Source organism: Heterocephalus glaber, unplaced genomic scaffold (genome assembly GCF_053883595.1).
Source record: "Heterocephalus glaber isolate CG9 unplaced genomic scaffold, H.glaber_assembly_v1.0 deba00001729, whole genome shotgun sequence".
NCBI classification, from domain to species: Eukaryota; Metazoa; Chordata; class Mammalia; order Rodentia; family Bathyergidae; genus Heterocephalus; species Heterocephalus glaber.
Window position 1 is genome coordinate 3125265 of NW_028258440.1, and position 11550 is coordinate 3136814.

Genomic DNA, 11550 nt, shown 5'->3' on the forward strand with positions numbered 1-11550 from the left:
TCCATGAAACAGATTCAAACAGATATTCAGGAGATTAAAAACTCCATTGAAAGCATGCAGAGCAGATTAATAGAATCTGAAGACAGAATATCAGATATAGAAGACAGGACTGTGGTGAAGGACCATGAAAACAGAGATTTCTTAAAAATAGTAAGGGACCACGAGAAATCAATCCAGCTTCTACCTGCCTATTTCTCCCTCCCCAACCTTCTAACTCCCCATCCTGAAGTGAAAATGGCCATACTTCCAAAACTACTATATAGATTTAATGCAATGCCAATTGAAATTCCAACAACATACTTCACAGAGCTAGAGAAAAAAATTCAAAAATTCATTTGGAACCAGAAGAGACCTAGAATAGCAAAAGCAACTCTGGGCAACAGAGACATGGCTGGTGGTATCACAATACCCAACTTGAAGCTATACTACAAAGCTAGTGTGATAAAAACAACATGGTACTGGCAAAGAAACAGACCTGAGGATCAGTGGAATAGATTAGAAGTCGTAGAAACACCTTCAGACATACTCAGCCACCTCATCTTTGATAAAGGAGCCAACCACCTTCATTGGAGGAAAGATAGCCTATTTAATAAATGGTTTTGGAAAAAGTAGATTTCAACCTGCCAGAGATTAAAACTAGATGCATATCTATCACCATGCACTAAACTAAGATCAAAGTGGATTAAAGATGTAAATATTAAGACAGAAACACTAAACTTGCTGGAAGATAAGTTAGGTAGAACTCTTGAAGATATCGGCATAGGAAAAGACTTTATGAACAAAACCTCAGTAGTGTGGGAACTAGCACAGAGAATCAACAACTGGGATCTCATCTTATTAAAAAGCTTCTGCACTGCAAAAGAAACCACCAACAGAGCTAACAGGCAACCTACAATGTGGGAAAAAATCTTTAGCAGTTGTAACTCAGACAAAAGGCTACTATCTACAATATATAAAAACCTGAAAAAAATCAGAGCCCCAAAATTCAAAGACCCAATTCAAAAATGGGCATCTAAAATGAACAGACATTCCTCAGACAAAGAAGTAAAAGCAGCAAATAAACATATGAAAAAATGTTCAACATCACTGGTCATTCGAGAGATGCAGATGAAAACAACACTGAGATTCCACCTCACCCCACAAAGAATGGCTGCTCTCAAGAAATCAACCAATAACAAATGCTGGCGGGGTTGTGGTGAGAAAGGAACTCTTCTCCATTGTTGGTGGGAATGCAGACTGGTGCAACCAATGTGGAAATCAAAGTGGAGCTACCTCAAAGCACTAGGACTAGAGGTCCCATTTGACCCAGCTATTCCCCTGCTGGGTATCTTCCCCAAAGAATTAAAAGAATCATACCACAGCGTGTATGTGCACCCATGTTTATAGAGGCACAGTTTGTAATCGCTAAAGCTTGGAAACAGCCCAAGTGCTCATTAACGGGAAATTGGATAAAGATGTGATTTTTTTGTAAAAGGGATTACTACTCAGCCATAAAGAATGAGAAACTAGAGTCATTTATAGTTAAATAGATGCATATTGAGGCCATCCTCTTAAGTGAAATAAATAGGACACACATGTGTAAATACCGAATAGCTTCTCTAGTGTGAGAAACTGAGAGTGTAAATAAGGATTAATAACAAATAATTGATACTTTGAAATAGGAAAAGGTCCAAAGGGTTATGGGTGGTGGGAGGAGATGGGGCAAGGAAAGAATGGAAAGGAAAAATTATGAGAAAAGAAAAAAATGGAAATGAAGTCTATGTAAATAGGAAAGGGTGGAGGCTTGAAGGGCACACAGGTAATGGGGAAAAAATAAGAACCAAGATACATCATGTACAGGTACAAGCACCCAATGATAAATGTAAACGTATTGTATACCTAAAATGTACCAATAAAAGAATTTAAGCAAAAAAAAAAAGAAAGAAAGAAAGAATCCAAGGAATAACAAATGCTGGAGGGGCTTGGGGAAAAAGGAATCCTTCTCCACTTTTGGTGGGAGTGTAAACTAGTGTACCTACTGTGGAAATCAGTGTGGAGATTCCTCAGAAAAAAAAAGTAGAAATCTCATTTGACTCAGCTGTCTCCCTCCTGGGTATCTTCCCAAAAAGGCTTAAAAACATCATATTACAGGGATACATCCATACTCATGTTCATAGCGGCACAGTTTGTAATAGCTAAATCTTGGAAACAGTCCAAATGCCCGTGAAATGACAAGTGTATAAAGAAGATGTGGGTTTTTTATACAATGGAGTTCTACTCTGCCATAAAGAAGGATGAGCTTCAAACCTTTCTAACTAAATGGGTGTACGTTGAGACCATACTCTTAAGTGAAATAAATCAAACACACATGTTAAATATCACAGTTTCTCTGGTGTGAGCAACTGAAAGTGGAAATAAGGTCTAAAATGTATAATAGAAATGGGGAAAATGGGAAGAAAATGTTCAAATGGGAAGGGGAACAAGAGAGGAGGGAGGGAGAAAGGAAGGGACAAGAAAAAAAGAAAATAGAAGGAAAAATGGAAACAAAGCTTTCGTCCGTAGGGTGGGGAGGTGGCTTGAGGAGAAGGTGGAATGGGAAAAAAGAGGCTGACGTCATCATTATGTATGCCTAAAAGGTACCAATAAATGTTTTGCCATTAAAAAAGAAACAGTGTATAAGATACCATTGGTTTTTGGGTTTTGCCTTTTTCGTGTGTGTGTGTGTGTGTGTGTGTGTGTGTGTGTGTGTATCCCTCCACCTGGCTGAATATGCTCACTGAGACTGTGTTTCTCCCTGTCATGCTGAAATTTTCTCAGCCTTGATTCCAGTCTCCCATGACACAGGCACTGGACCATTTCCCCTTACCCCATGATTTTAGTTTTTCTATGTCACTGTCACCATTCGCCTGGACCCAAGCTGACTCCTAGAGAGGTTGGCTACCACCTCCCTAGAGAAAGAGGCAGTGTCCCAGAGTAATAAAAATGTGCGGTTTTTCTGTTCTCCCACACTGCCAACCAAGGCAAAGGCTGTTACCTCTTAAGATGGCTCCCAGCTAGGAATGGTGGCACATGCCTGTAATCCCAGTACTATGGGAAGCTGAGGCAAGAGGATTGCAAGTTTGAGCTCAGCCTAGGCTGAGCAACTTACATATTTGTGCATCCAACCTGCAAACTCTTACTCCCTTCCAAAACTGAAACCATTACCCATTCAACAATAGCTTCCTATTCCTTGCTGCCCCAAGCCTCTGCCTACTACCATTATACTTTCTTTCTAAATAAGTTTGACTCTTCTAGGTACCTCAGAGGAGTTGAATCATACAACACTTGTCTTTTTTGACTGGTTTACTTCACTTAACACAATGCCCTCAAGATTTATTCATGTTGTAGCTTGTGTTATAATTTCCTTCCGTTGGAAAGCTGAATAATATTCTATTGTGTTATACACCATATTTTGCTTGTCTATTCATTTGTCAGTGGAGATTTGGATTGCTTCTAAATTTTGGCTACTGCAAATATACTGCTATGAACATAGATATACAAAACTCTCTTCAGTACCCCACTTTCAACTCTTTTGGGTAAATACCCAGAAATAAAATTGCTAAATCACGGGTTATTATATTTTTCAATTTTTTGAGGAAATGCTACACCATATTCAATGATTTTTCATTCCTGTCAACAGTGCACAAGGATTGCAATTTCTCTGAATTCTCATCAATACTTGTTATTTTCTGCTTTTTAAAAATAGTAGCCATCCTGATGTATGTAAGTAGTTATTTTACTTATTCTTAACTGACTTAACAGATAGTAGTTTAATCAATACAATAAAAGCAACACATTTGAAATGTGTGATGGGCAATGAACAGGAAACAATTACCAAAATAGTAGATAATTATCTAACAATATTATCACTCACTTTCAATGTGAATAGTCTAAACATGTCAATCAAAAGATAAAAGCAGAGTGGATAAAAACAGTTCAAATATATGTTGTCTATAAAAAACACTTTAAAGATAAAAACAGGTAAATTAAAAGTAATAGGATGGAGAAAGATGAATTCTGCTAACAGCAATCAAAAGAATGCTAGGGTAGCTATATTAATATTGAGAAAGCAGACTATATAACACGAACAATTCTCATAGATAAAAATTCTGTATTACCTAATGATAAAGGGGTGAATTTTCACAGAAGACATGACAATGCTGAATATGTATGCACCTAACAACAGAGCATTAAAATTATATGATACAAAACTAATAAAAAAGAAATGTATAGAACTGCACAGAGTAATAGACAAATCCACTAGTGTAGTGGAGACTTCAGTGCTCCTCTATCAGTATTTGACAAATGCAGCAGGCACAAAAAAACCACTAAGGATACACTTGAATTAAGCAACACCATCAGTCAACTCAACTAATTGGCATTTATGAAATAATTTGTCCCAAAACAGTAGGATACACATTATTCCCAAGCTCACATGACACATTCCCCCAAAATGTAAAACAAACTGTATCAAATTTAAAAGAAAAGAACTGATGTGAGGTGTGGACTCTCTTAGTTCATTGAAAAGAAAGTTTTGCGCTATTATCTGTTTCCTCTTTCTAAGAGAGAATCTTTTTCATCTATGCCTTGTACTTTGAATAACTGCTTTGAAGATAATGATATGCAGTATATTAACTATTGTTATTCACTTACTATTTTGTTATGAAATTTTGTTTTATTTTTTCATAAAATAAGTATGGACTCATATCACAGTGTGTTTCAACAACCTATTACTAATTTAAAAATTCTTAACACTGCCTTACTTCCATGGAGCTGCCAGGTGTTTTCCCATATACTGCAGATCACCGCTAGATGACTTTTAATACATAATTCAATGTACATGCTGTGCAAATGGTTAACACTGTGTTTTATTTTTCCAGAAATAACTTTATTGGTACATTTTAGGTATAAAATACAGTTACATTCATCATTGGGATCTTGTACAATTACATGAGTCTCTTGGATCTTATTTTTTTTCCCCTTCCCTTGCCCTCCCTTCACCCCCTCCACCCTTCCCTATTTGCAAAGACCTTGTTTCCATTTTTTTCCTCTTCTAATATTTTTTCCTTTCCCTTTTTTCCCTTCCCCTACCCCTCCCAATTCCCCTGCTCTTTTGGACCTTTTCTTCCTGTTACACAATATCAGTTATACATTTTTTAAATTACAATATTAAGATCTAGGAGACATTACCACAGATTTTACAGAATTTAAAAGGATATAGAAAGCATATTACAAAATCTTTTTTGAAATAAATTTGACAACTTCTAAGAAGTAACTTAGAAGACAAATTAATGAAACTAACTCTGGAGGAAATATAAAATTTGAATAGCACCTATTTAAAAAAGGATATTCCTAGCTTGAAAACCTATCTATATGACAACAGCAGGCTCATAAACATTTTAACTGATAAATTATATCAAACAATTAAAGCAGAAAAAAGAAGGAACACTTTTCCCCTCATTTTCGGAACTCAACATTGTGCTAATCCTAAAACTGGATAAAGATAATAGAAGAAAAAAGTATGAACATAGATAGAAATTTGTTTAACAAAACAAATTCTTAGAAGTCAGATCTGGCAGTATGTAGAAAGTTTTATTATAGGGATGGCAGTGTTGGTTCAGTATTGGAAGATCCACCCACAAAAGTAATCATTTTAACAGAGGAAAGGAAAAAGCCATATGATCCTGTCACTAGTTGGAGAAAGAGTATTGGACTAAATTCTACAGTTGTTCATGGTAAAAGCTATCAGGAGCCTAGAAGTAGAACAGAACCTTCTCAACAGATCAAAGACATGTACTCCATACTTCCAACAAAAACTCCTTCTATGAATGGAGATGATACAATGCTTTCTCCCTAAAGTGGGGAACAAGGGCATATATGCCTACTCTTCATCTGTCCATTAGACTTTGAAACGTAGGTCTAAACCAAAATAGTCTGGCAATAAAATGACACAATTAGGATAGTATTGGCAAGGTTCAAGCAAAATCTTTATATGTAGATGAAATGATCATCTACAGAGAAAATACTAAGAAATCTCTAGGAGCCTCTAGAACTTGTACTTGAATTTAGCAGGATTAGAAAACACAAGGTATATATAAAAATTCAGGTTTGTGTATACTTGCTATAAATGAAGAATTGGATATTGAAATTTAAAAGTTATGTAGGAGTACAAAGAACCCAGAAAAGCCAAAAACAAAAACAGTGTTGGAAGACATTTAGCACCCAATTTTAAGACTTCTTCTAAAGCTACAGTAATCAAGGCAGTGTTGGTGTAAGGAAAGACATATAGATCATTGGAATAAAACAGAGAATCTAGAAATAGAACCACACATATATGGTCCACTGAGTTTTGAAAGATTATTTACCATTAGCATTTTATAAAATATAAACTTGATTCAAGAGCCGAGGAAGAGATAGTGTCTTCAGCAAACGGCACTAGAACACCTGGTATCCGTATATAAAAAATTAACCTCAACCCTTTTTTTCCATACATGAAAATAACTTGAAAGGATCTATGAACCTAAATATGAAAGCCTAAAAGTATAAAACTTTAAGAAGAAATTATAAGGGAAAATATTTATGAATTCAGGGTAGGCAAGAGCTACCTAGGATACAAAAACCATGACGTATAAAAGAAAAAAAACTGATAAATGAGAGTCCATCAAAATTTAGAACTTTAAATGACATTGCTAAAATGAAAAGTAGTCCTTAAACAGACCATATTTACAATGCATATAACCTATGAGCAGAATATCTAAAGAATTCTTAGAGCTCATTAATAGACAACCCAATTAAAATGTAGACATAAGAAGATGATAAATAGCCAGTATAGCACAAGGAATGGTGTGCAACTCTAGAATCAGAAAAATACTGATCAGTACAATAATAAGATTGAATTATACACTCACTAGGGAGATGAAGTTAAAAGTTTTAAAAGCCTTGTCATGACTTTTTCTTTTTGTTGGATTCTCCCGCTTTGTGTTTAATTTGTCACATCCAATGGATTCATTCTGCTGGGTTTCCTGGGGTTGTGATCCTCATTGTCTTTTCCTAGGGTATTGTCTAAAATTTTTTGGAGTGCCGGTTTGGTATTCATGAAGTTCCTGAGGTGCTCTTTATCATGAAAGTATCTTATTTCTCCATCAATTTTGAAAGATAATTTTGCAGGGTACATCAATCTGAGTTGGAGGCTGTTTTCCTTTAGGGCTTGAAATACATCACTCCAAGCTTTTCTTCCCTTGAGGGTTTGCGTGGAGAAGTCTGCTATGATTCTGATGGGCTTTCCTTTGTATGTGATTTGTTTCTTTTCTCTAACTGCTTGTAGAATTTTATTCTTCTGTTGGATTTCTGGAATCCTAACTATTATATGCCTATGTGTAGTTTTTTTTTTTTGAATAAGGCTAGCTAGAGTCCTATATGCCTCACTTCTCTGTATGTCAAGTTCTTTTCCCCTCCTTGGGAAGTTTTCTGCCATCACTTGAACAGTTTTTTTAGGTCATCTGCACTCTCTTCTGTTTCTTCATTGACTCCAATCAGTTTTATGTTATTCTTCTTTGCATCGTCTAGCAGCTGCTGGATTGATTTCTCATGTTCCCTTACAATTTTAAAGCAATTTTTCTTTTCTTGGTCACTAATTGCAATCTTATCTTCTATATGTGAAATTCTATCCTCACGTTGGTTCATTTTGCTGCGCAGACTTTTGATGGAGTTTTTAATCTCTTGGAAATCTGTTTGCATCTGTTGTATGGATTCCATTTCTTTCCTATGTTGGGATTCCATCATGTTCCTCAGATCCTCTATTTTTTTATCTGTGTCCTCTCTAGATGTATTAATTATGTCTTGCACCATGAGCAAAATCTTTGCTGTTATCTGAGAAATTATTTCTGATTTCATTTTTCCCAGATCCTCTTTTGTTGCCAGTTCAGAGAGTCCAGGTGGTTGAGTATCAGGGTGTTCCATCTCTTTTCCCTTTGGGGTTGCTGTAGGTGATCTGGAAGTCTCTTTTTGAGGCTTGTTTATGTGTCTTCTCATTTCCCCAGGGGGTGGGTGCTTCTGGCACCCACACGGCTCACCTTCTCTGCCCTAGGAGCTTGGGATGGTGAAGGAGCTTCCTTCTGAGTGCTGGGACTGGCTCGCCTCCTTGGCCCTAGGAGCCTGGGATGGAGGCAGGGAGTTTCCTTCCGGGTGCTGGGACCAGCTTAGCTTCACTGCCCTAGGAGCCTGTGATGGAGGCGGGGAGCTTCCTTCCGGGTGCTGGGACTGGCTCACCTTCTTGGCCCTAGGAGCCTGGGGTGGGAGCAGGGGAGCTTCCTTCCGGGTGCTGGGACCAGCTGAGCTTCACTCAACACTGTGTTTTTGAGTAAACGATGATAAGATAAAAAAAAAATTTTAATTCTTATAAAAATTCCAAAATAATTGAAGATTAAACAAATATTTCTTCTTTTTTCCCCCTGAACCAGGGATCAAACTCAAGACCTTGTGCTTGCCAGGCAGTCGTGGCACCACTAAGCTACATCCCTGGCAGAAACAAATATTTCTAAATAGTGAATGAATCAAAGAAATCTCAAGGAAAGATTCAAAAATATTTAGAGCTAAATGGAAATGAAAACACAACTTATCAAAATTTGTGGAGTTGAAAAAAGCAGTATTCAAATGGACATCTATAGCATAGATCCATAAATAAGTGGACAGATCTAAAATCAACAAGCTAAGCATTCGCCTCAGGGCACTCAAAACTTAGGAGCAAATTAAATCCAAATAAGAAAAATAAAAGAAATAATAAAAATAAGGTACAAGCCAATGAAATGGAAAACATATTAGTGGAGAAAAACAACCAAACTGAAAGCTTGTTCTTTGGAAGAAGCAACAAAATTGATAAAATTCAGCCCAGGTATACAGACAATATACTTTAAAAAAAACTAATTCAAATGCATCATAGACCTAAATAAACAAAACAGAAACCATACATTTTCCAGAAGAGAACATAGGAGAAAATATAGACGACCCTTGGTTTAGTAATGATGTTTGAGATACAAGAACAAAAGCATTATCTGTGAAAGAAAATTGTGATAAATTGCATTTCACTCAAATGAAAGCTTGGAACTGGGAGCGTGCTACCTGCGTGTAGTCCTAGAACTCTGGAGACTGAGGTAGAAGGATCAAGATTTAGAGGGTAGCCTGGGGCTGTATAATGACTTCAAGGCCAGCCTGGAATACACAGAAAAACCCAAAAAAATGAAAAAAGAAAACTTCTCTTCTGCCAAAGATACTGTTTAGAGAATGAAATGACAATTCACAGACTAGGAGAAAATCTTTTCAATACATATATCTGATAAAAGGCTCATATCCAAAATATGTAGAGAATACTTTAAGTGTTCAGCATTTAACAGTTCTTTGAGCTTCTGTGTCCTATGAACACCCTCATGGAACTAATGACAGAAATAGTTTGTTAATCGCAGTCTCCAGGTCTGTTTCTTCTGAGAAGAACACGTCTAAGTTTTCTGGTTTTTGTGTCACCTGACCCTGGGGTGAAACTTCTGCCAAATTAATTCTGAGGTGTTGGCAATTAGTAGGTATCTTAGTCATTTTCTCCTCTCTGAGACACAACACCTGACACTCACAATTTAAAGGAGCAGAGGTTCATTTTGGCTCACAGGTTTTAGAGGATTCAGCCCATATTTGGTTGACTCCAAGGCAGGAAAGACACGGTGGAGAGCAGGGCAGAAAAAAACTGCTCAAGGTATTTCTGCCAGGAGGAGAGAGAGAGGAAAGGAGCTGGGGAAGGAGATATACCCTTACATGCCATCCCCTCAAGCCCCACTTCCTGACAGCACACACAGCTATGAATTCATCAGTGGACCAATTCCCTGATGAGTATTGCACCCCTATGAGCCAATCACCTTGCAAACACATGAGGTTTTGGGGGGGAATATCCTAGATCTAAACTATAACATTGGGAGTGAGCACCCATCGTGTCAAAAGTTCAGGTTTCCTTCGGTGAAATCAACTTATACCTGGATGCTTTGACGGCCCCTTGCCAAAGCAATCTAACTTTTGCACTAGAGGTTATGAGAATCCCTGGGTGACTGAAGCCACCATTGGTGATGGGCACTTGGGAAGAACAGATGACTGAGAGGAGGAACGAGGGAGTATGGAGGGGGATCCCCAAGGAAATGGGCTCAAATGGCTGCTTTTTCTGAAAGAAAGCATAAGAAGATTCATTGCTCACATAAAACCACCTTTCCCCACTTGACTTTAGAATGAGTGCTGGATTTTTAAAAAATGCACAGAATTCGTGTTTATTCAACTACTTGGATGAATTGAAAACTAATACTATAAATTATGCAAATCAGAATTCAAAGTTCAACTTGTCAGAATACCTTGGACTTTAGTTTTCTCGTCTTTAATAGAAAAGGATCTCATTAGAAAATTACTGTTTTTAATCAACATGTTTTCAGTCATAACAGAAAAATGTGGACAGGACAGAAAACTATAAGCAATTAGGCAAAACTACCCAGAATCCCACTATTTAGCCATGACCACTATCCACACATTGGGCCCTTTCCCCATTCTTCTGCCTATTTTTATAGCCATTATGTCACATTATAGAAAATGTTTAGCCTGCTTTCCAGTTTAAAGCTTTCCCATGGCCCTGCACAATGGTTGAAGGTTCTTCTAGTTCTTTGATTTCAGGTATTTTTAATTTCTATTGTTTCTTTCTCTTATGGATAAAAACTACCAAAAATCACAGAGAATAATAGTTGATTATCAGTAAGTAACTTTATATAGAGTTCTCTGTAAGTAAATTATTTATGGATGTAGAAGGAATTATAATTCTTTCTCTATATTATATGATTCCTTGATTAGTCTATAGTCTGAAGAAAATTCCAATTGTACTGTTCCTTTCTCCTGTGAGACAAGGATGTGACCCATATATCCAGAGGCAGCTTTAAAAAATACTAGAAATGAATAAATATAAAGTTTTAAACCTGAAAGCTCCTTTGAATTAAGTAGTTTAGAATGTAATTTTTGACACCTGTTTAAATAATGAAACGATATTAGTACCATGTGGATAAAAATGAAGAGAGCATCCTTTAAAAATGTATCATGAAAGTCTTTACATCCCAATAAAATAGTATTGAATGCTCAATGAGACAATGTTAGAAATTTGGGCATTGGCCAGATATTGAATGAGCACCTACTACGTACAAGGCATTGGTTCTAGGCAAGTAACATCTCCGGAAGACCAAGCTATTGTTGGCAGAAGGGATTTAACCCCTGGATGGTAGTGGCAAGAATGATATTTAGACACAAGCAGCTAAAGATGAGGTGTGAAGAACAAAGTGTTACAGCAGATGTGTTATCTGAGATGTGTCCAGAAGATCTTTCTTCTATTGACCTGGAGCAATGTCCCAGTGGATCCACTCCAGGAAGGAGCCTTTGTGCTGAGCAGTGTCTTAAACCAACGCGGAGCACACAGTAGATTTTTCTACTCCATTTACTAGCAACTTGGGTGTTGTATTTTCTAAATGG